Raw genomic sequence first — 26,896 nt, 5'->3', positions numbered from 1 at the left:
GTTTTTTCATCATTCAGTCAATTTGTTTAAGTTTTAATATTTTATTTCCTTTTATAGTCATAATTATTTAAGAGTTTTTTTCATCATTATTTCATTCCGAAAGCCATCTTCCAGCAATGTATGAGTTGTGGCGCCCAACGAATTCATGTCTGAACTCATTTCAGATGAATCTGTTTGCTTTTCGGTTTTTTTTTTTCTGTTTATTTTTCATTTCTTCTTGTATAGAATACCGAACGTAAATGAAACCCCAAAAACAGGAACAAAAACCTGCGTTATGTATGCTGTGAGATGAGGGCCTCCGGGCAAAGTAAAAAAGAAAAAAATACATACAATATAAATATTGCAAAAACTTGAATAAATATTGAAGCATGGCAGCCAACTCAAATGAATGTAGGAACGAACGGAAAAAAGAGGACATTGCAAAATCAACAATATCAGGCATTTGCCCCCAAAAACCATGCGGCAAAGAGGTCACACAGGGGTTAATGCATTAACATTATTAAAACACAGTTTTAATCAGCTGCCTAAGGCAGTGGTTTGATGCATCTTATTTTTTTAATAAGAGTCTTGGTGTGTTTTGAAATAAGGTGATGGCCTTTTCGATTGATAGTGTTCCCGAATTCACATTCACCAAATGAATTCCACTATCACGAACATTATTACCAAATTCAAATTGCCATTCGAATCAAGAATTATCAGTTCTTTATTGAGCCATTTAATATTGATTAATATACCGGACACATAAATATTGACTCGAATAATAATTAGTTTGTTAGTTGATCAATGATAAGAGTGAAAAAGAACAAAAGCTTATGTTGAGCCAAACAAATCGATCAAATAAATAAAATATGAAAAAGCGAAAAAATCAGACGTGTGCGGTGCTCACACACGTTTGTTAGAAATTAGCAATCATATTTTCCCAGAACTAACATTTTGTGCGCCGTATTTGTTGAATGATGGGTACCTTATGGCAATGTTGAGATCATAAAAACCATTTACAATTTTTCGGTTATAAAAGGGTGTTTTATGTTGATCATTTGGCCAAGTTTGTAAGGAATTTTTGGAGTGCCTTACTTAGATAAAATGATCAATTAAAACACTAAATATTGAAATGAACTTCCTCAGAGAAAAGTTTCAGGAAGGTACTCGATGAAATAATATAAAATTTTCCAAAGGAAATTATCAGATAGTTTTAGATAAATATCCTTCAGTTCCCTATCGCAATTCTTAGGAAAAATCCACAACTCACCAATTCAATGTTGTATTCAAATATCCATGGGAAGCTTCCAGATCAAGACGCATAAATTCCAAGAAAGGATGTGGCAGTTTTTTTTTGTTATTAGAATTAGCTTTCATTTACAGAGGAAAATTAAACACTGTTCAAGGGAAGTGTTGGTTCATTCGCTTCTTAGGCAATACTATATATCTTCTGAACAGATTTTTTTTCTCGAACGGTATAAAGAAGCGTATCCAAAATTGGTTTGTTATATTTCTGGCATAAAAACCAAATCAAGTATGGAACACATAAGTTTATGAAATTATGGGAAAGGTAGCAGTAAAAATCAACCTAATTACCTAGATTTTAAGCAGTAAGGGCAAGGGTACACATATTTAGATACCCTACACCACGTAGTGGTAAGGGTGTTATGTCTTTCTGCATTTGTTTGTAATATGGAGAAGAAAGCCGGATAGAACCGTAGGTACTTTTGAGGATCGCAATAGAATCACTTTCTGAGTCGATTTATGCATGTCAATCCCTCCGTCCGTCTGTCCACGTATTTTTGTGAACAAAATGCAGGTCGCATTTATTAGCCGATTGAGATGAAATTTTCCAAACATCATTTGTTTGGGCCAAGAACGAACTCTTTTGAAATTGGTGAGAATCGGTTAAAATTTAGATATAGCTCCAATTTATAGCTTTAACCGATTTCGGGTTAATTGTGCAGCAAATGGCCAACATCAGTCCAGAAGAAACCTTATTAAGTCTAGAAGCAACCTTATTCAGTCTAAAAGCAAGTACATCAAATTTGGTGAAAATAGGTTCAGATATAGCTATATCTCCGATATATATGTTTCATCCGATTGGTGTCCACCATATTTGTAATATGCACTCCACAAAAATGATATTTGGTACCAGATATCAGATACAGCCAAGCAATATTTGTTTCAAATTTTATCGAGATCGGTTTAAATTTATATATAGCTCCCATATATGTCTTCGGCCGAATTCACGTTTTTGCACCAGATGGTTAATATCAGTCCAAATGCAGTGAGTTTTGGCACATCCGACCGAATTTAGTCTAGAAGCAATTACATTAAATTTTGTGAAAATCGGTTCAGATATAGCTATAGCTCCCATATATATGTTTCATCTGATTTTGTGTTTAAGTGCCTCTCTGCGCTGATGCCTAGAATTTTTGGATTGTGATCGGATGATATTTAGTTGGTGAAATAGACCACAATTTTGTGGAAAATAATACCGTTGATGAATGTAGCCAAATATCGGAGATACGGAAAACCATATAGAGGAATATAAACATAACACGACATAGGGTAAATGCTACGGAGATTTGCATCACGAAGTCATGTGGTCAAAAGCCAAGATGAAACTTTTGCAGGACGACTAGGTGACATTTTTTCAAGAAATAAATAACAAAATGTTTAATATGCATGGAAAATATTTTTGAATGTGAACCATCTGCTTCTTCATTCTATTGGTCCCAGATCTATGATGTCTATTTGAGAAGTGGAGCAATTTGGTTCAAAATTTGTTTTTATTATGTAGTAGATATGGGAATGTTTCTTAGTGGAATTCTGATCAGCAAAAACTTTACCGCAAATTGTAGTGTTGTAGGGTATCAAATGGTCTGTCCTAACTTACTTTAGTCTTTGCTTGATATTTAATGTGTTTTAGCCATAACTTCCAGAATCCATGGTGGACAAAGGTCTCAAAATGTCTATATTTTGAAATATGAACACATGTTTCGGAATGTCGCTCATTTAGTAAATTGTGGAAGGAATTTTGCTGTGTTTTAAACGTGTTTTATTGCAATTCCACAGCTCATTTTAAAGTTATCCGATGGTTGACTTTATAATAATATATTTTCCTACCTATGTATGCTTAATCGCTACATATCGATTTTTTATATTTACAATCTTTCGAATACTTCAAATAAAACAAGTAACGAAACATTTAGGTCGACCGGGACGAAGTTGCAACACCTTCCACCATTGTCTAAAGAAAACATTTTTAAATAAAATTATAAAAATTAAAGCGTGTTCCACTCTAAACTAAATTACCTGTGAGTTCGGCTGGAGCCATATGAGGCCATACCAAAACAGGAACCTATATAGACAATTTGCTACCACAAGAATGGCTATACATGCGAGTCTTAAGTACCAAATTTGTATCATTACCGAATATCGGTGAGTATCGTTATATGGAAACCGGTTACCTATATGGATAATGCTCTGACATCGGTAGAACCCATATAACCCGTAAAAATAACGGATATCGCGGAGTACCGTTATATGGGGGTTAACGAAAACTTATACCGATTTATCTCAATTTCAGTACTAACCATCCTCGATAGAATAGGAACTATCTTGTCAAATGTTTCCTTCGAATAATGTGAGCTGTCTCGCAATTTCAACAGACATAATTAAATTGGTTTAGAATTGTATGCTAACCATGAATATAGACATACTATATGGGGTCTTATTCAAATAGATTCAAACGACATAGGCATATTTTATAATGTTTTGCATATAGGGCATATGCAAAATATGTATAATATGCAAATATATGCAAAATACGCAAAAATATACAAAATATATGAACGTGAAGATGGAAGATGAAAAATATAATTGAACGAGAAAGAACCCGTCGTTACATGCAAAAAACCCTGAAGTTTTTATATATTATTTAAGTTTTTATTGTCCCCAAACTGTTGAACTTCTATAAAACTTTATTTAATGAAATACTTTAAATAACTCTCGAGGAAGCACCCCATCCGTATACCAGGCTGTGGGTTAGCATAAATCCTAACTACCCGACTTCTATCCTATTTTTAATTATTTTGTTATTTGCATACTTTTTCACATTTTTAGCATATTTTGCATATATTTGGCATATGTTTTGCATATTTTGCATGTGATCTCAAATATCATGAGTCCGCTTTACAAAGATTCGCGATTTATTTTATTTATTTATAAATAACACGTTTTATGAAAACATGTGAGATTTATATTTGAAATTCGAAACATCTAAATATCTATTCAGGTAAAAAAAAGATTTAAAAATGTGATTCTCACATCTATACTCTTTTCATTCATAATTCAAAACAAAAAATAATTAAAATATTTCCAAATTTATGGCCGGCACCACGTTGATCCGTCGTCTGTGATATTCGTTTGCCTAGTTCAATGACTCATTTCATGTTTTTTATACTTTGCTTTGTTATGATTTTCCACTTTTTGCCTGGTTTCGCGTTTATTATTATTAAGTTTTTTTTTGCAATTCATTTTTTTTAGGTTTCCCAGAAACAGCTTCTTTTCAGAGCGTGAAGCACAGTATTCTTAGACATTTCGTTGTTGTTATTTTTTTACAAAATTGAAATTGTAATTAATAAAAGAAATGTAACTCAAACCAATTAACTTGCCACAGAAAAAATAGTCTCAATTAATTGGAAATTTGTGGTGAAATAAGTGTTTCAAAAAAGATGGGCATCTAGTAGACTCACAAAATAAAGAAAAAAAAATATTTCAATTGAAAATTTTTTTTTTGGTGTCCCATTCAAATGAGACTTTTTTACGCAATTTAAGGCCAGCCGACCATGATCGACAGCAGCAACAGCGGCGGCAGCCGTAATTCAAATAAACAAATAATGCTGCTGCAGTACAATAAGAACAACAAAAACAAGAAATAATGTTTCTGGCGAATTGAAATACAATTCGAATCAAAACGACAACAAAAACAACATCTCGGACCCACTGGCTACTATATTGTTGGGGCCCGTCCAGTTGTTGTTGTTGTTACTGCTGGTTTTTTAATTGTTTGTTTGGCAGACGTCGTTGTTTAAAACAAACCAACCAAACAAACGCACACACACTCACATGGTGGTACTCACACTCGCTCACTCACACCTACATTGGTATTATTCACCACTGGGCAATGAATGCAATACAACCCAGCCAGCAAAGCTGGTTGTTTGTTATTGTTTTGTTACTACTCACATTCGATTCTGCAATGTATAAAATTTGTTATTTTTGTTGTTGTTGGTTTTTATGGCATTTAGTTGTTGTTTTTGTTTCTCAGCTGCTTTTTGGCACACACACACTTGTTCTCTCACACACACAAAGCTCACAATTTTAATTTTATTTTATTTTCCTTGAATGCGTTTTAAAGTTTTTTAAAAATTTTATTTAAAATATTTATTTTTTGGATTCTCTTTTTGTATTTTTTTTATTTTTTGAGAGAGAGGGATGGATAGTGGAAACTAGACTTTTTAATTCCAAACGCAAGGGACTTCAAAAATTGCAATTTCCGATTTCAACACTTTTTTAATGTAATTCAGGCAATTCAAGTTTACTTTGCACTTCACCGAGAACAACAATCGGCCGAAATTCACTCTTTTCCGATTCCAATCACTTCCAATGATCCCCAATTATTGGTACACCTTATGAAGGTTTATAATTCGAATTGAAACTTTTCAATATTAATTATCTTTTCATTCAAATTCCTTTACAATTCACCACTTTTATTTCCACAATAAAAACTATATTTCACTGAACATCATTCAAACTTTTCAAGTGGAAGTATCAACCGCCGCGCGTCCAAGAAAATTATGCGACAACACGACCCGTACACGTCTGTAACAAAAACACGAATGAGCCAAAACGGTTTGCGATAGCTCTCTTGGCATAGCTTTACTCCGCTATTTGCATTCCATTTATCAGTTATGTTCCACATATCCAATTTTTAATTTTTACTCTCTCTCACCAAGAAACACAACGGGAGAGCGAGAATAAACTTTTGCAAAACGTTGACGAAAACTCCAGAATCCAGCTTGCTACAAAAAGAAATACCTTCTATATTTAACTTTGCACATGCCACCGCTGCTGCATTTATTGCCCACTCCACCCCACCACGACCAGCAACTAAGCACCATCAGCAGCATTGCCGCATACAATGATGATGTGTGGTATGTTGGCGTTTCCTTTTCCGTCACCCACCACCACTAACAACAACTCAACAACCAAAACACAGCACAACATAAAATTCTAAAAATTCTCAGAGAGCCTCAATTTAGCTGCCTTTGCTCACATGGTGGTTGAATTCTACCGTGTCTGGCTTGTCGTATTGTTTCTATTTTTGTTTTCTTCTTTTTTGTTTTGATTTTATTTGTTATTTTTGTATTTTTCTTTTTTAACTTTATCCGTCTTTTTCTATACTCTCCCTCTCACCGTCTAGTTCTCTGGTTTGTGGATGTTAAGTTAAGCAAGTTTCGAGATACTTTGACATTCCAAAGATAGCATTAACTGTAAAAATTCTTTCTTTCTCCGAGTGGTTGCATGAATATTTCTCGCATGCGATAAATATTTCAAGCTTGTCGTGTGAGAATATAAATAATGCACACCATAAATCTATAGCATTGTGTGAAAATTGTAGGAGAATGGTGGATTGAGGGATTCCAAAACGATACGATAATTTTGTGGACACGTTAGAAAAATTGAAAATTTAAAATTTGAATCTTCTTTAGAGTTTGTATTATTTAAGAGGTACGATATGTGATTTTCTATTTCAACACAGTTTTTCAGGGAAAGCACTGAAACAGGAATTGTTAAGTTTCGCGTGACGATCACTGTTGATGTAAAGTTTGAGTTTATTTAATAATTTAATTAGGTAGTATGGAAATTACAAAATTATTATTTAATTGGGCTCAGAATTCAACATGATTTTCATGTGATTCTGATTTCTTACAACCTACATTAACAACTGCCAATATTTCAGTTCGGAAGAAAAATATGTGCAAAATTTGGAAAAAATCATCTATTTCACATTTTATATAAGTTGTAATTTTATTGTAATAATTTATAAAAATTGAGTTCCCTAGTGGGGGTAGTTGTAACAGAAGAGTAGACAGATATTATTTTTTTGCAACAGACCTAAATTTTATATCAATAAATGTTAAGATTATTAAAGCCTGTACTTAGTGGTAATCCACGTTTGATTCATTCCGAATTTTTAAATTTTAACCATTTGTGGGTAAGGTAGAGAAAGGAGCATTGAGGTGATATTTTAATTTTTCCGTATGTTTATTTCCTCAGAGGGTATATATCATTTAATAGAGCCAAAACGTGTCAAAAGTCAGCGATTCTACAAAACTTGCTATATATAAATATTTCTCTTAATCAGAAATCTGATATTAATATGTAATTTATCGGAATTTATGTTTTCGCATAAAAGTGGATATAAATGATCAATTTCCTTTAAATTTTGCACACACCAATATTTTTTATCTGTATCTGGTACCTCACGCATATTTTCAAAAACTTGCATATATCTCATATAAGGTAATATTTTTATCAGACTTATTTCTTTGGACAATATTGGCTCCCACTCTTTCGGAACCTCCCCCAAAAAGGGTCAACACTCACAACTCAAGGCCGAGGGTATACATCTATCGGCAAAACCGAGTGAATTTTAGTAGGGGAGTATTTTAGTAAGAGGTATTTACACTAAATCTAATATTTGTAGACATTTTTGAGATTTGTGAAAATAAAAAAATGGTGAATCATTTCGCGTTTTAGAGATACTAATTTTATACCCTCCACCATATTTCATAGAGTATATTAACTTTATAATTCCGTTTGTAACTCCTAAGTTTTGAACAAATTAATACAGAAAACAAACATGTTGCACATATGTGTGCCATGTTGGTTCACGATTACGTAAGCTCTCTTACAACTGGATCTCCCTATATTCAATATTTTGTCTTTAAGTCACATTTTCTAACAGAATTGTTTAAAATTCGGTGTTTTGAGTTTGTAATGGGTTCTACCACCTATGGCAGATCATTGTATATATGGGCCCACTTTTTCATACCTTCCGATATTCAGTATTTTAGGGATTTAAGCTACATTTTCTAACAGAATTGTTTAAGAAGTCCAATATTTAGTACCTCTCGATATTCTGATGATTTTAATCCCATGTTCAGCGGAATCGTTTACAATTCGATATTTAGAGCTCATAATGGGTTCTTCAGAGCGTTGCCTATATACGATTACGAGTTTACGTTTTACTAGAACGGTTCCTCTCGGTATTTGGTATTCTGATGATTTTAGCCACATTTTTCATTGTAATCGTTTACAATTCGGTATGTAGTAGTAATGGGTTCAGTCTTCTATGGTCGAAGAATGCTGGAATAGGCCCATGATTTCTTATATTACACGTAATTTTTTTGTCATTATTCACATTTTTTTAGATTTGATATTTTAAATCTTCAATAGATAATAGCTTCAGTGGAAAATCGGAAACGTAAAGTCGATAGTAACTTTACGTTACTGTTATATGTTATACCAACCAAGGTCACTGGCCAAAATAGAAGTGAGCACAATATTTAATTCCAAAACTTTTATTTTTAAAATTTGTATTTACTCCATGGTGAAGCGAATTTAGATTTTGGCATTTTTACTTGTTTATATTTCAAATCGAACGGAACTAACATAATTGGACGTGGATGTGACATCTCATTTCAAATCAGAGTGCCTTCTTTGACTTTGGCTCCAATTTAAATCCGTGGTCCTAAATGTGGTCCTAAATTGACAGACTTTATTGTAGTCAAAACCTCATCATATGATCTATAATTTAGCTTATTGGACAAAAGTAACGTGCATTATTAGAGGAAATTATATGTTGGAGCTACATCTAAATCTAAACCGATCTTAACAAAATTTGGCCTAGTTGTTTCTATGATGTATCTGCAATCTTGTATCAAATATGCAGGGCATATTACTACTTTGGGGACTTAAATACGAAATTGGATAAAACATATCGCACATTTACTAAAAGAGTGACATAATTAAAAAATGCGGTTTTTAAGTTCCCCTTCCTATTTTTTCTATCAATCTTACTTTATCTTTATATCATTTATTTCATCAAATTATATCTGTAGAACTCGTGCTGTTTTATTTACTTGGGGTCTGACATAAATCAAAGAGAACTTGATATGGAGTGTATGAAACACTTATAGCTACATCACTTTTTGCGCAAAAATGATTTTAATTCGGGAAATCAAATTTATATATAAAAAATAATATTAGATTTTCTCGAAACTGAATTTTTTGAGATGTGGACCTGTTTAAGTAAATGGTTGAAATGTATGACAGCTATAGTTATGTCTAAATTTTACCTAGTAATTTCGGTCGTATTAGACAAAAGTCATCCTATTTAGGCTGATATTACGCATTTGGGGGAAATATATATGGAATCTATATCCCAGTCTGGACCGATTTTAACCAATTTCAACAGGTTTCATTATTGGGAAAAAGAAAAAGCTGTTCAAAATTTTTTTTAATCGGTTAAAAACATACATTGACTTAAAATGCGATTTTATGGAGATAAGCAAAAGGCACTAGGGTTACAAATGCACAAGGATATAAATCCTATACCACAGTGTAATGCAGATTATACAAGAGAAATACTTTTTAAAAATATGTAATATTTTCAAGTATAATATGTTACTACGAGTATTCCCCAAAAGTTAATTCTTAAATTGTAAGCACAAATGCCTAAATAAAATACCCAAAGAAATGTAAAAGTATACAATAGATGATGTAAGGTCAGTACCAGTGGTCATTAGCCATAAACAACTACATTTTGTCATGCATATCATGGCAAGGGCCTACTCATTGCTATATGCTTAGGGAATAGAATTTAAAGTTTTCTACAGCTCATGCTCGTTAAGAGTAAAGTGGTAGTTTAGGAAAAAAGTTCTTATTTAGTTCTCTATTTATATTCAAAGACTAAACTGTTAAAATATTTAAGGTACAATTTTAAGGTACAAAATAAAAATTGTATTATGAACAAACCTGTTGCCCTAAAATCCTTAGAAGTCGGCGATAGCGTCGATTTAAGGAGAGAATATCAAAAATATTGTTTTATGGGGCATATACCAACTATTGGAACCAGACCGAACATTTTCAGAAATTACAAATAATTTTATGGAAAATTTTTTTAAACCAATGATTTTTTAAATATTCCACAGACCTATTTTATTTGCAAAGCTTTTTGTATACAGTAAAGGCAATATAATGGCCTTGAAAAGTTTGGCATAGAACAAATCCAGTTTGAATTGTCCCCCACCCAGACTGGCTATTAGACAGTAAAATTATAAGAATACTAGGAAATCCTACATTTGTCAAAAAATAAACTAAATTAGTGAAATTTGAAATTTACGATTATAGGGGGGGGGGGTCTATACACAATTCTCTTTCAGGGGGTAAAGTGCTCACAAAGAACAGCTTGTGTAGAATTTTAGACAATTCCGTTAAAAAATGTGCCTAAAATCATTAAAATACCGAATATCGGGGGTTACCGTTATATAGGCGCTATACGATATTGTGGACATATATAGAGAATTCTCTTTCAGGGGGTAAAATAGCCAAAACGAACTCCTTGTGTGAAATTTCTCTTTGAGGTGGTAAAGTGAATATCCTAATACCCGATGGCTCCCCAAACAAAAATCGTTGCAGAAACCATTTCTGTTGGACTTTCCATCATGAAACAGAATAGTTCGATGAGAAAAATATTCAAAATTCGAAGTTTTTTTCTCATGGTGCAGGGTATAAACAGATAAGTTATGCCTCCACACCATATTTACTTGTGCTCAATATGTTTTAATTTCTAGGCCCCTGACGGTTATTTCCTCCCCTGAGGATTATATTTTTAAAAAATTAAAAAAAAAATACGTTACACTAGAACATTAATCTTCATCTTCGAAAGTGTGCTAAATTATTAAATTGTGTTTGGAAAAAGACAAATTAAGAACTGAGATTAGTTGGCTATCGTTTAAGCGAAGAAACAGCTTTTAGGCTTTCGATTAGTCATTAGAACATGTAAACAGAAGCCCGGGTCACATATTCTATCAATACCAGCCACAACAACGCTGTTCAGCAAAAGTAAAAGTGCTTCGAGCGAGCACATGTCCAAACCGAACAAACGACGGATCGACCGACCAAGCAATCAAACACTAATGGGACTTTTAGCGTATGTTTCATATTAAGTTGAGCAAGTGTGCGTGTGTGTGTGGCCATACTGCATCAATAACGGTTCGGACACACAAAGCAGTAGCGATTTCCAAAGTTTTAATTTGATTTTATGTATCTCTGTTTCTTCATTTCTTCGCCTGCCATGATGGAGTTGTGGTGGCAAGTTGTGCTGGGAGAGGGTGGGGGTTGATGTTGCCTGTTATCGTATGCGCCATTCATTAATGACTCCCGATCATCATAATGCGAGTTGCTTGGCAAAGTTCACCCGGGTTAATTACATTTTTCTCTCAGTCGTTGTGTGTGGTTCGCTTCGATTTTAGCAAAGCGTAATTTCTTTATCGTCGTGACACAAGACACAATTTCATGAATGCACCCAAAACTCCAGCCAACAAATTTAGAGTAGAGCAAGACAAAAACTATGAAAAAGAAACTTTTTAGTTGGCTTTTTTTTGCAAACCCCCATTACTATCTCCATATGCATCTCCCCCTCCTTCATCAGCATCATCATCGTCGTCTCCACCTTTTTCATGTCATCGTTTTGTTGCAATATTCAATGAAAGATGAAATGCGAAAGAAAACATGCCCCAGAATTTGGTATGTGCAACATGTGTTGTTGTGCGATTTCCAGTTCTTTTCATGGGTTTTTGGTTGTCTTGTCTCTACTTTGCGTTGAGTTGGAAGTGGGTGTGTTGTGCTGACTGCTGGCACCCAGTCAGACGTACCAACAGTTCTCTTAATGGCTTGGAACAGCATTAAATTGTATACAAATTTCTAAAATTTGTGTCATATTTTTTCGGCCTGATATATTTATTATTTATAACGTTTTTTATTTTTTTAATGTGACTGTCTTCGATATAGGTCAGAGCAAACACCACCACCACTACCATTACAGCCTTCCAACAAATAGGAAGTTTTGTATGGCATTATGTTTTTTGCCATGGTTATTTAATTTCGTTTAGATGCTCTATCATTAAATGTCCATAAAAATGGCTGATAAAAAATCGTTTAACTGTATTTAATTGCCCGCCTCGGTGGCCGACCAGTGGCGATTGGTTCACATCTCTCATTTAATTTGAAAATATATTTTAAATTGATCTTTAATGGCAAATAATGGAGATTGTCTCGAAGCAGCAACAATGTTGGATTTGTTTCTTTAATCTCCATTTGTTGTTTATTAAAAGTATCGCTTGTATTTATTGTTTGTGTATCTGTCAGATACAAAATATGAAATATATCAAAGAAATTATGACACATCTTCACCATGCCTCCTTTGGAAAAAGTAAATAAACAACAAATACATTTGAACAGCATCAGGTCTGGCAATTGAGACAGTTGCAATTTCTAAGCAGTTGAAGTGAATCGGAACAAAAATTTAAAAAAAAAATAGGTTACGAAAAACTAGGAATGGCTGGTAACTTAAAAAAACTAGGAATGGCTGGTAACTTAAAGAACGAGTCGGAAGGTAAATGATCTTCACAAAATCAATTTCAATGCCGAATTATGACGGATTGGTCATGCACGAATCCTAGACTTTTCAAAAAGTCGGAATATCCTAAGTGAACGTAATACAATTTGTGATTACATGCCCACCTTTTTCGACTTAAACTACATTGACGTTATGATACCTGATAAGGGCAGCTGGGCTAGTGGCGAAACAGACATCAACAAGATGGATGAGGGCACCGGTGCTGCCATATTCTGCCTAACCCAATGACTTAGATTTGTTCGAATTGGTCACCTTTGACACGAATTATGAAACCGTCACACGCTGCTCGAATGTTGCTCTGCGGTAATTTGGCCCATTCCGGGCGAAGCGCTTACTTGAGGTGATCGACACTTTGGTTTTTTTGCTTTTCAAAATACTCCAGACACAATGGTGCAACGGATTGGTATCCGGCCATTGTGCGCTGGAAATGAAGCGGGGAACCTCATTTTGCAACCATTCTTGTGTGGCGCGTTCAGAGGTGCTGAGTCATGTTGGAATGTCCAAGGTCTGCGGCCAAAATCTTTGCGTGCCCAAGGCATTAATACACCCTCCAGAATATTTTCGCCATAATATTCGGTATGTATTCTGATGCCACCGTCAATTATTACAAATGGAGAGCGACCATCGGCTGTTATGGTGGCGCACACCATCACCATGGCCAACGCTTGAGTTCTGGTGGCCAAGCGAAGGTGCACATTTTCAGCTGACCTCTTTGGCAAGTAAACACGATAATTTTGTTTGTTTACAAACTGCTGGACAACGAATGTTTTCTCATCGGAGAAAACCAAATTCGGCTGTTCATAACTTTCAGCCAAGCGAAGCAACTCTTTACCTCTTTTGAGTCTATTTTCTTTCTGTTGCGGTGTAAGTTCTTGCACTTTTTGGAATTTAAATGGCTTTACCCCGAGCTCTTTTTTCAATATTTGCCGAATGGAATATTGCGATAGATTCAGCTCAAGGACATTTTTTAGCCACTGCGACGCGGGTTTGATCAAGTCGCTCCTTTACTTTTCGAAGTATATGTTCTTGAGCAGCGAAAAATTATAAGTAGATTTTCCGATATCAGCCTGCCTCTCTGTGGTATAACGGTACCTCCCGATATTGGGTATTTTGACGATTTTAGCGACACTATTGACGGAAACTGTTGTAAATTTGGTTTTAAAAGTTCGAATTCGGTACTGCAGCCTATGGCAGAAAGTTACTTATGGAGGTCCACTTCTTCGCGTAGCTCCTATATAACGTTTTTAATTTGAGCGGTATTTTTCGATGGACTTTGTTTGTTTTGAAGGTTTTGAAGTTCTATTACTTATTTACGTTGTAGCCCATGATTTCCGTTATTTCGAGGGTCTTTGACATATTTTCCAATCGATATCTCTGAAAAATGAAATTTATATTTTCCTGTCTTCGTGTGGGAAAATCTTCCTACGAAAGATATATAATATAAGTATAGGGATACCAATAGTATATCTTATTCTAAATTTTTGGATTATAGCCTCAAGTGATTCAAGTGATTCGACTGAGCTTGGATGATTCGACAAATTAGCCAGATTAGTCATAATTCATGCGCCACATAGTGTTCTACAACAAAACATACCCTACTCTACATTGGATCCAAACTCATCTTCCTAATAAAAAAAAAAAAAACAACATTAGCATCGTCATCATCCTCTCCATCATAATCATTCGTATATCGCAACAATAATCAGCTACAAATCTAGCTGTTGGGTTAGGGGATACTCCCAAGACATGGAATAGTAAAACACATGTCATTGTTGTTATAGTTGCCGCTTTTGTTTTTTGTTGTTGTTCTTGTTTTTTTTTTATTATTATATGGTTACCAATCGATTGGAATCATTCGTATCCACTTTGTGTATGTTTGCGGAGAATACAATTTAATCGCGGATATGAAAATCTGATATGATCTCTTGCTATCTATCTCACTCACTATGGTTGTATGTAAGACTGGGAGGCAGAGAGACGAGCCGAGGGAGTGACGAACGTACGTTGAAACTAGAGAGCTATTATTTTGCCATAAAAGGAGGGGCTGTTGATTTGCCAGTATCTATGTATAAAACTGCGATTCATGGAGATATTGGTGCAATGAACTGTTGAATAGAAAACAAAAATGACCCAGTGGAATGAAAATGAAAGAAATAAAACGAAACCGCAAAGATAAACGGATAATCGCATAGTTAACGATGATGATTCATAGAGAGATTAAAATGTTGGAATAAAATAGTTAAGTAGTGTAATAAAAATAAGAATGAATAATTTACCACTGGTTCTATTAGAATGTTGAACAACATGTTTTAAAGAAATACTTCATGCAAATGTTGTGTTTACATCAAGGTTTGGCGTATTTTTTAGGAGAGAGTTTTAAGATTTGAAAAATATATTCTGCCATAAACTAAGTGTTTGACATTGAGTAGATGTAAAATAAGAGATTTTGAATGTCTGACAGGAAATTATGGAGAGGTCAAGTTTGACCTATGGAGTGGTCAAGTTTGACCTATGGAGAGGTCAAGTTTGACCTATGGAGAGGTCAAGTTTGACCTATGGAGAGGTCAAGTTTTTCTTTTCTTCCTCAATTCGAAAGAAAATAGCGTCTGCATTTCAAGAAGGGCTTTCTTGCAGCCAAGAATGACTCTAGTTTTAATGACACTTGACTTGATGGGTTTAAAGGCCGCCTGAATATCGGTGCTCTTATTCTATAACAACGTTCTCTTAGCATTTCGACTCCCTTCTTGATTGCAAGAATCTACGCTGAGATGCCTTCATCCATTTTGGAACCGTTTGTGTATATGGCCAGACCGTCCAGAGGAGGTTCACCGCCGGCCCAAGCATCTCTCTCCGGCATTGTTACGCCAATCAACATTCCGGGAGTTAGTTATAGCTCTTTCATTTTGTTTAATACCATTATTTAGCATTTAACACCTTTTTGTACAATTAGTACACTTTTAGTTTGAAGACCTCAACCGTACTTCAACCCTTTCACCAGCGGAGACCCACATTTATAGTTTTATAATTCTACCCATTCATTAAACATAGCTATATCAAAAAACTACAAAAATATTTATATCCTATTTTAATAACTTCACCAGAAAATTCAAACATCTCCCAACTATCGTACCACTTTACTCCCAACCCCACTAAGTAGTCGTCGAACAGGTGTATTTATTCTCAAATTAAATGTGTATAAATTATCCAACTGCACTGCAATGTACTTTTTGAATGTCTACCATAATTCATTAGATAGTATCTGTGTGTGCGTGTGTGTGTGTATGGATGCATACCAACACATAGACACATTCCCGACTATCTGTTGCGTTCCACATAAAACCGATTGCCGGCATTTTTGTGTTATGTTGTGTGCCGGCATTTTTAGTTCCACAAAACAAAAAGCTTTCATATGAAAGCTTTGCCTCAAACGAGGTGGGTTTATAAATATGCGTTGAGGTTGAGGTGGATAGATGTAAGTTGCATTAATGTTCTGCAGAAGGGTGGGTTTTGGGGCAAAGCGAAATTAGAAAAATATACAGGGTGAGATGAAAAAATTGCAACCAATTGCAGGCTGCTGCCATTTCTAAGCCACTCGTCCGACAGCTGTTAAAATTATTCCAATGACAGCTCATCATATTGTTCACAAGCGTACAAAAGCATTTTGATGAGAATTTTCCAGAAAAAAAGTTATTCGTGATAGAACTCAATTCATTTCTTTATATTTGGCTGGAAAACCACAAGTGGCTATTGAGAGATCAAGATTTTTTTGGATATGCGTAATTCATATTACTCAATTTGGTATTGGGTGAAGGGTGAAGGGATATAGCTATTTTGATTTATTTGGCTGGAAAACCACAAGTGCCTATCGTTAGAGCACTCCAGCATTTCAAAGCGAATAAATCTTTTGTGTCTCGTACCATCGCTCGTTACCGTGATACTGGTAGCGTAGCCCGACGTCAAGAAAGTGGACGGAAGAAAACAGCAACATCAGCAGAAATGGTTCGAAAAGTAAAGAAGCGACTTGATCGAACCCCGCGTCGCAGTGGTCGAAAAATGACTCGTGAGCTGAACATATCGCAATATTCCATTCGGCAAATCTTAAAAAATGAGCTCGTGGTAAACCACTGACATTCCAAAAAGTGTCAAAACTTACGCCGCAATAGAAAGAAAATAGACTCAAAAGAGCTAAAGACTTGTTTCGCTTGGCCGAAAGGGGTGAACTGCCGAATTTGGTTTTCTCCGATGAGAAAACATTCGTTGTCCAGAAGTTTGTAAACAAATAAAATGATCGTGTTTACTTGCCAAAGTGGTCAGCTGAAAATGTGAACCTGCGGTTGGCCACTAGAACTCAAGCGATGATGAGGACCACCATAACAGCCGATGGTCGCTCTCCGCTCGTATTAATCGACCGTGGCATCAGAATAAATGCCGAATATTATCGCGAAAATATTCTGGTGTATTAAAGCCTTGGGCACTCAAACATTTTGGCAGCAGACCTTGGACATTCCAACAGGACTCAGCACCATCACACTCAGCACGCGCTACCTAAGAATGGTTAAAAAATGAGGTTCCTCGCTTCATTTTTAGCGCACAATGGCTACCAAAATCTCCGCACTATTGGACTATTGTATCTGGAGTATGATAGTGATAGTTTCATTGGCCATAATTCGTGCCAAAGGTGACCAATTCGAACAAATCTAAACTTATTCTAAAATTCGATGCTATTTCCGACATTTTTTAATAAAATTAAAAAAAAATGTAAAAATTATGGAGTGTGACTTTGTTGTAGTTTTTTTTTGTCTCGCACTGTAATTTCTGCTAACTTGAACAATTGCTTTTACATTCAACATTGGTACTATTTTCATAGGGATTTCCCTGTAATTTTTTAATGTAATATTTTTGGCAGTCGCCCTTATATGGATAAGTACAAAACTTGGTCCTGTATAGATAATTTTAAGGAGTGAAAATCGCAGTAGGTGAGAATTCCCGGAAGTGAAAAAAACGCTCTATTGCTTCTACTGTTCGTTTCTTCATCGATTTGGTACACGATCATTCCCATCTCTCACAGTTCACAGCAACATCAAAATCGGCTTGCTGTTACACGCACACTTACAAACACATTTAGCCAACAATATACAAATACTTTTTTTATTTTTCGAGTGATTCGCCTCCAATTCTGATTTTTATATGGGAGATACTCGGAAGCGCTCCCACACAAAAGAAAAGAGTGAACGGTAAACTTCGTACACTACTCTCACTCTTTCAGCAATCCCGTTTCACTCCCGAGTGAAAACGAGGAAATCTGTGGTCTGACTGAAACACAAACATATATTCAATCCCCTGACTGTGTGGGGAAATTTCAAAACGCGGATTCCTTTTAACAAAATTGACGTAATATGCGTGACATACCTATTCCAATTTTATACGGGATTTACCCATATGATATGCTAAATACTAAACGTCAGAAGAAAATAAATCGGGGGGTACTTTTATATGAGGACTATACCTACAACTGGATTGCTATTGTCAATCTCTCAAACTTGAGCAGACTGTGAAAACACAACCTATATAGTCATTTTTATGCTTCAAGGATTGTCATCAATCAAATCTTCTTTAATACCAAATGTGGCTAGGATTATTAAAATGCAGAATGGGGCGAAAATCAAAATTCCGAATATCGGGAGGTACCGTTACATAGAGGCTATACCAAAATGTGGACCGATATCTGATTTTCAATACCAACCAACCATCCTGTTGTGCCAAATTTTGAAGGTCTACGTCAAATAATGTGGGCTGTATCGTGATTTCAACAGACAGACAGACGGACTGACAAAAAGACGGACATCGTTAAATTGACTTAGAAATTTATGCTGACTATGAATATATATACTTTATGGGGTCTATGATGAATATCAGGGATTTTACAAACGGAATGACAATGTTAATATACCCTCCTTTCCAAGGTGGAGGGTATAAAAATAGCATACACTTTTTCATATATTTCTTGAAGTGTTTGGCCTTTGACGCTAACCATTTTTAGCTATAATTTCAGTTTTTAACGAATATGTATTTTCAGTACGACAGGTATAAAAATGCATTATTATATTCGAAAACTTTAAAGGATCTTACTTTCATGTTATGATCGTAGACCATGTTATGGGAGTCTATAATTCTAATTCCTAAAAAGTTACACAAAATTGTGTATCGGATATTCTTCCCAGTTATTAGTGGGGACATTATCAAAAATAATACAAATTGTGTATATATTTGCTAAATGTGGAATGCAAAACGATTTCCAACTATTTTTGTTTATCATCAACGTTAAAGATAACAACAGACAGTAACAAATGATGCTACTCATGATTAGAAATGATCTATAATAAATATTAGTTCTGGTAAATACTTACACCATATACATATATTTATAATTGGAATGTGGAAATATTTCCGTTTTATCTAGATTTTCTTTCTATTCGTTGTACATCATTGCAACAAAAGAGTAATAAGACCAGCATGGAAACGCCACGCCAGTTTTAGTTGGAAAATAAATGTGCGGTAATGAAGCATAGCATACTTTTAGACTGATTGCAAAAACACAATACTCATACGTACATGCTTTTTGATTAAAATGACCGTTTTTTTCACTCGCCGTTGTTTGAGAGACATTAAATGAATGTTCCATTTCTGTCGGTGATTTTAGTTTTTGCTATTTTTGCATAAGTAGGTTGACATTTTTGTGTAAATATCGTGTTTTCATATCTTTACCTTTCTTTCCAAAAAATGGAATGGAACATTTTTCATGTGAAATGTGTCCGCTGTCGACAAAGCAAAAATATGAAATATTGGTATAGCAATGCAAAAAGATGGAACTAGAGATAATACATACAACTAAAATAAAATATTAAGAATAAAATAAGTAACAAGTATTTTTGAAAATGAAACTATATTTATAGCATCGAAGAAAATATTTTCGGCTTTAATATCACCCTATTATCAAAATATAAAAAATATTGAGAGTCTTAATAATGTTTTGATCGTAAAGTAATTTCAAATAAGAATAACAGTAATAACATTTTCGATTTAGCCTTCCTTTGTCGATTTAGCCAAATCCGTCCGTCCGTCTGTTGTAATCACGCTAGAGTCAAAACGAATACAGATAGGAAGCTAAAATTTTGCATAGATCAGCTTTTTCTCTGCAAGCAGGCCAAGTTCAAAGATGGGCTATATCGGCCCACTATATCGTATAACGCCATACAGCGGTACCCACCGACATTCGGTATTTTGATGATTGTAGCCAAATTTTTCTATGAAATTGTATGAAAATCCACAAAAGAAGTTCTTTCTGAGTACTTTACCTCCTGGAAGAGCATTGTCTATATAGGTCCACGATATCGTATAGCCCCCATATAACGGTACCTCTATATATTCGGTATTTTGGTGGAATATATTCGGTTTTCAATGGAATTTTCTAAAAATCGATACTAGATACCTCTTTCTGGAGGGAAAATGTCTATATATCCACGATATCGTATAGACCACATACAACGGCTACCGTTATTCGATATACGATATTTTGACGATTTTAGGGGCATTATTCACCGGAAATTTTCGTATTTAGAATTCGTAATGGGTACTACAACCTATGACAAAAAATTGCGCATGCAGGCCAACGTCTTCGTATAACCTCTATATTACGATACCTCCCATTGTTCGGCATTTTGATCATTTTAGCGACATTATTCACCGGATTTGTTTCAAATTTCGAGTTTAGAGTTCGTAATGGGAACTACAGTCTATGACAGAATATTGTCTATGCAGGTCCAGGGCTTCATATAGACCCCATATATCATAACCTCCCTATATTCGACATTTCAACGATTTTAAGTACAATATTCACCGAAATTGTTTAAAATTTCGTATATGAAATTTTCAGCCTGTGACAGAAAATTGTCTATGCAGGTCCAGGTCTTGGTATAGCCCCAATATAACGGTTCCTCCCTATATTCGGTATTTTCATGATTTTTATAATTTTAACATTATTCACCGGATTTTTTTCAAGTTTCGTATTTGAATATTGTAATGGCTTATGACAAAAATTGCTTATACAGGTCCACGTCTTTGTATAGACTTCAATAAAACGGCTATAGTCGGTATTTTTAAGATTTTAACAGATTTTTAAAGGATTTTATTTTTTTGAACATTTTCAAATTCATTCCAAATGGTGGAGGGTATTCAAAATTCGGCCCGACCGATCTTATTGCTTTTTTATTTGTTAATACCAAAAATTGTACGGACGTGCAATACATTCGCGACTAGCTTCATTCCGTTCGGAAACAAGATATTGTTAAATTAATATAGAATCTTATCAGCCTATGTGTATAAAGACATTCCTAATGTATACACATTAAATTCTACAATTGTTGGCAGCCCTTATCCAATCTGAAGTTGACATAATTTTCAAATCAAAACATCTACAACTTTTAGTTTTAATTGGGATATTAATGTTACTTTAAGAATAATTTCAAAGTTGAATATATTGATTTTCTATCCCGGAATTTCAAATAATTGTATCTCCGTTTTTATACTGCAATTGTCAAGGCACAAATAACTACGTCGGTTAATGCACAAATCGAGCTTAAGTAGACCAAAACCATAAAATTATTTCCAAATCGCATTAAATTCAATTAGCCCAGTTAGCAATTTTCCTTTTCTTCATTTAATTTGGCCATGAACATGACGTTTGCACATTAAATAAATTGCTTAATAATATTCTGGTAATTTTCACTACAATAATATTTTTTTGGCAACTCATCAGACAGACAATAGTTATTCCGTTGAGTGTTATTTTTTTGGTTATGTTGCGGTAAAGACTAACACAATGCGAGTATAAACGCTGCTCTTGCACGAATTACAATTCATTGGTAATTTGTTAAAGTTGTAGTTGCGAATGGAGGAGCATTCTTTAGTTTTCTTGGAATTCACTTTAATCCATTGTCACCTACCGACCCAGAGCAGAGCAACAGCTTACCGAACACACCAGCCACCTTGGTGACACATTAAATTTCCATTTCAACGACTTTAATTCCAAATGCCTGAGTGACACGCAAAATGTGTTACATGTCACCGGGCAATAAACACCAACAACCGCGGAGCGGTTGAGGAAACATTTTCTCATATGGAAAAGCGCAAAAACGGATATGTTATAGTTTTGTTCCCTTTTATTCGGTGTTTGTTATTGTTTTCGTTCCATTGCCTTTTGCCAAAATATTCAGCAATTTGCGAATGTTTATGTTTTGACTTTTCCTGGGAATTCTCTATCTCCTGGTAGCGTTTCTTTTTTCGTTTTGTTTGTTTCAAAGTGATTTAATAGAGACCACACATTACTCCCAGGGGTATATTTTTTCCATCAACCCACAGCGGCGGCGGTGGGCATGATAAAAACTAATCGAAGGGTCGGTGTTGGGGTAGTTGGCCTGGTTGTTTGTCTAACATGTGTAAAAGTCATTTGGTCAACTAAAGTTGTTTGGTTTCATTAATTCGCCGAAACTTGGGGTTGGGGTCGACGTCTGGGTGGTGAGGAGAAGTAAATTTTCATTGCTTTTTTGTTGTTTTTCGATTTTATTGCAGCACTTGGTTGTTGTAATTAAAATGGCAAACAAATTAAAACACAACTTCCATTGAAAATGGCCCAAGTTGTTGGCCAGAATGAAACTTACGTGAAATTTGATAATAAAAATTCGGCATAAATTACCCGGAACTGGTGCACTTACCTGCAAGAAAAAAAGAGAAGAAGTAGAAATTAAATTAAGACGTTAATTTGAATTGAAAATGATTAGATTAAGTATAAAGTTTATGGCATAAAGGGAAATATGTATGGAACAATCAAATAACAATTAAACGTTGTGGCAAAAGACAAGTAAAAAGCAGCTAAGTTTTTTCATATCCATTCAGAAGAAATTTGAAAAATTTCAATAAAAAAATACCGCTCAAATGAAAACCATTATATGGGGGATATGCGAAGACATGGTCCTGCATTAGTACTTTTTGCTGTAGGCTCCAGTAACGATTCCGAACTTCAAATACAAAATTTGAAACAATTCCAGTGAATAATGTCGCTAAAATCATGAAAATACCGAATATTTGCAGGTACGGTTATATAGGTACTATACTATAACGAGGATCTATACAGACAATTCTCTTCCTAGGGATAATTACTGAGAAGGAGCTCCTTGTGTGGATTTTCAGACAATTCCGTTTAAAAATTTGGCCACAATTATCAAAATACCGAAAAAAATCATCAAAATAACGAATATCGTGGGATACCGTTATATGGGGGCGATATGATATCGTGGATCTATATATAGACAATTCTCTCCCAGGGGATAAATTACTCACAAGGAACTCCTTGTGTGGATTTTCGAATAATTCCATCGAAAAATTTGGCTAAAATCATCAGATTACCCAATACCGGGAGATACAGTTATATGGGGGATATTCTATATAGACAATCTTCGTACAGGGGGTAAAGTACTCACAAAGAACTCCTTGTGCAGAATTTCAGACATTATCATTGCGAATGTTGCGAGGTACCGTTATAAGGGGCTATACGATATCGTGAACCGATAAAGCCCATCTTCGAACTTGACTTGCCTGCAGACAAAAGACAAATCTGTGGCACAAGACTGATCTGTGCAAACGTTGACCCGTTGTGGGGAAGGTGCCAGAAGGAGTGGTATGTTCTTTATACCAGACTTTGTGTTGTAATATTGAGAAGTGCAAAATTTGAAGATAATTAGAGTTTATATCACATGTCTTAAGGGTTATAATCATTCAAAATCTTGACCCTTTGTAGAGGAGGTATGGGAAGGAGGCCACCGATATTACCCACCTCCGTACTCGATTTATGTCGGATAATTATATTACGATGCATCAAGTTTTGGCCAAAACGGATACTCCCTTCGTGCGCATCAGCCTACCAGAAGGACGGACGGTCATGAAACGGATTTGATCCAAAGAGACCTAGAGTCTAAAACCGTTATTTCAATTAGGCACGTTTTGGCCGTATCAAATCCGATGAATAAAGTCGCTAAAATCATCAAAATACCGAATATCGGGAGGTACCGCTATATGGGGGCTATACGAAGACGTGGACCTGCACAGACAATTTTCTGTCCTAGGCTGTAGTATTCCTTACGAACTTCAAACACCAACTTAAAAAAACAATTCCGGTGAATAATGACGCTAAAATAATCAAAGTACCGAATATCGGGAGGTACCGTTATATGGGTGCTATACCAAACCAAGGTCAACGGTTTGGCCCACTTTCAATACCAAAAGTCCTGCAGACATAACATACATTTAAATAAAATTTTATCAACCTATTTCATTTCGTTCGGAAGCTGGAGTGATTTCCACAGACGGATAGACGGACGGACATCGGTAAATCGACATAGAATAGGAATGACAAACTTAACATAACATCCACCATAGTGTTTTCCCAATTTTTTATATAGAAATCTCTAAAAATATTATCAAAACTCCAAGAAATTTTGGACAAAAAGAGCTAAAAAGGATTAAAAAAATCCAGGATTTTAGGCCAAGAAGCCATTGATTTTTTTAATCCACTTGTTTTGTTGTATGATTTTTTTTTTTGTCGAACTTGATCTTAATTTGGTAAAAATACTACTTCCTCCTTCCGTGAGTTATAAGGAGCACAAGCCAGCCAAACAGACTGTCGATTTCGACTCCAAATGTCCTGAAGACCGTTTATTCGATGAGGTACATGGGAAGAAGAATTACTGAAAAGTCCAAAAATATTCGTTTTAAATAAAGTGACTTAAATACTAGGATAAAAATATATTTTAAAACTCAAACTGGACCGATAACCATATTACGTTCAACTGCCATGAATATTCAATTTAGTTACTATGAAATGAGCCATCTTCTGTTATTTTAGAATAACTTTAAAAGAATCAATTACAAAAAAATCCCATGTGGAAGAATTTATCAAGTTCTTGTTAAGCCCTCATGGATGCTTAACAAAAAAAGTTGCTTTACCCAATGGATTTCAAAGAAAACAAAAACAACACTTGACAATTTTCATAAATATTTTACAAATTGTTTGTTTTTCTCCCGAAAACAATTTTCTCTGCAAATTTGTCCATCAAACAACAGACAATTGTTTCATTCGAAACTTTCAATGCTATCTCGTAAAACGGAAACGGAAGTTTTCGAAACAAGTTCACTTTCGCTTCTAACATTTTTGGTAGTAGCAACAAATATCCCGCCACCCCCACACCACTTGTGGATAACAACATAAGTTTAAATCCTGTGAGACTTTAAGGAAATTATGTCCTATACAGGGGCACCCGGGCACCACCAGCGACAAGGACAACGACAACAAAATGTTGTTTAGAGTAAATAAATTTTGGCTTGTTCCGAAACAGAGGACGGACGGAAATACTTTGACAACCTGTAAATTGCCAAAGGGAATATTTTGCTCAAACATTATTACCAAAAAAACAACAATAACAGAGGCAACAGAAGCGACAACAACCACAATAATAAAGAAAAAGTAATAAGCAAGTTTTCGTTGTTTTTTAATTTTAACGAAAATAAAAACAACAAACAACACAAAGCATTGGGAATCGCATGAAAACAAAGACTAAGTAGTTTAGCGCTGTTTTGTTATTTTTTGTTTCATCGGCATGATTCGACGACCTGTGGGGGAATGCGAGCCTGGAATTTGGGTTGGAGAAAAGAACTTTCGATAATGAAATTTTTAGTAACTTAGTTTGTTTCTTTCCGTGTGCTAACTGTTGTAATTAAATGAAATTTTCAATTTAAGCTTCACTCGAACCTGCACGTTGGATAAAGTGAAGTAACATATTATCTTTTGTTTTCTTTTTTGTATTGTATTTTTTCTGACAGTAATTAGTTCTCTGGTCACTTGAGTTTTATATTATATACTAGTCTATATACTATTCCGTCATAGAATATTCCAAGTTAACATTTTATATTCGTTCCAAGAGATCGTGTTAGGCCTTTTTATACCTTCCAACATACATAGTATGGAGGATATATTAAGTTCGTCTTTCCGGTTGTAACTCCTCGAAATACTCATGTCAGATCCAAAAAAAAGTATATACCTCACCCTTGTTGCTGCGTATCCAATTTCAGAATGCTGTCATTTCTAAGCCACTCGTCCGACAGCTGTGAAAATTATTCCAGAATTTTCCAGAAAAAAGTTATTCGTGATAAAATTCAAGCGTGATAGTGTAATTTTTTTATATTTGGCGGGAAAACCACAGTCCACAGTTAGAGCACTCCAGAATTTAAATGTGAATTAATCTTTTGTGTCTCGTACCATCGCTCGTTACCGTGATACTGGTAGCGTAGCCCGACGTCAAGGAAGTGGACTGAAGAAAACAGCAACATCAGCAGAAAGTAAAGAAGCGACTTGATCAAAACCCCCGTCGCAGTGACCGAAAAATGGCTCGTGAGCTGAACATATCACAATATTCCATTCGGCAAATATTGAAAAATGAGCCATTGAAATTTCAGAAAGTGCAAGAATTTACACCGCAACAGAAAGAAAATAGACTCAAAAGAGCTAAATAGTTGCTTCGCTTGGCCGAAAGTGGTGAACTGCCGAATTTAGTTTTCTCTGATGAGATAACATTCGTTGTCCAGCAGTTTGTAAACAAACAAAATGATCGTGTTTACTTGCCAAAGAGGTCAGCTGAAAATGTGCATCTTCGGTAACAAAAACTTCCTCCTTATCGTAATCCAAAACTCCGCCAGTATTATTAATTTCAAATTTCAGGATTCAAGCTCCATCCGTTCCTCCAAATTTAGTACATCGACTCTACTCCTCAACTTTGAATCCCATTTCAAATTTCAAGTTTTCAGCTCTACCTGTTCAGATACTACGAAATGGTACCAAATGAAGTACACTTATAGTGCGACTTTCCAAAAACCCTTTGGTACATCTATCATACACTCTTTCAGTGACCCTCATTCCAAATGTACGAGTAAGAGTTCTATCTCTACTATTTCCTCAAATACAAAGGATACCATATTTAGTACCTTTTAATACTATTCGTACCGTTCTAGTACGAATTTCCAAAAAAAAAAAAA

The 26,896-nt window shown here is 35.0% G+C and overlaps 1 protein-coding gene across 4 annotated transcripts in view; it reads right to left on the bottom strand.

Annotated features, from left to right (window-relative positions):
• LOC101893749 (protein sprint) overlaps nt 1-26,896 on the bottom strand; it is a 452,096-nt gene that overhangs the window by 180,336 nt on the left and 244,864 nt on the right. Inside the window, exon 1 of one of the 4 annotated variants that reach the window (XM_059122993.1) lies at nt 5,236-6,133. The exons of the other annotated variants lie outside the window; for them this stretch is intronic. The gene's annotated coding sequence lies outside the window, so the exon portion shown is untranslated. Of the gene's footprint in view, nt 1-5,235; nt 6,134-26,896 lie in introns of those variants that run through there. 4 annotated transcript variants of the gene reach the window in all.

This window comes from Musca domestica, unplaced genomic scaffold, assembly GCF_030504385.1.
Source record: "Musca domestica strain aabys unplaced genomic scaffold, Musca_domestica.polishedcontigs.V.1.1 22, whole genome shotgun sequence".
In the NCBI taxonomy this organism is placed as follows: domain Eukaryota; kingdom Metazoa; phylum Arthropoda; class Insecta; order Diptera; family Muscidae; genus Musca; species Musca domestica.
This window is presented reverse-complemented; position numbering and strand designations above follow the sequence as displayed.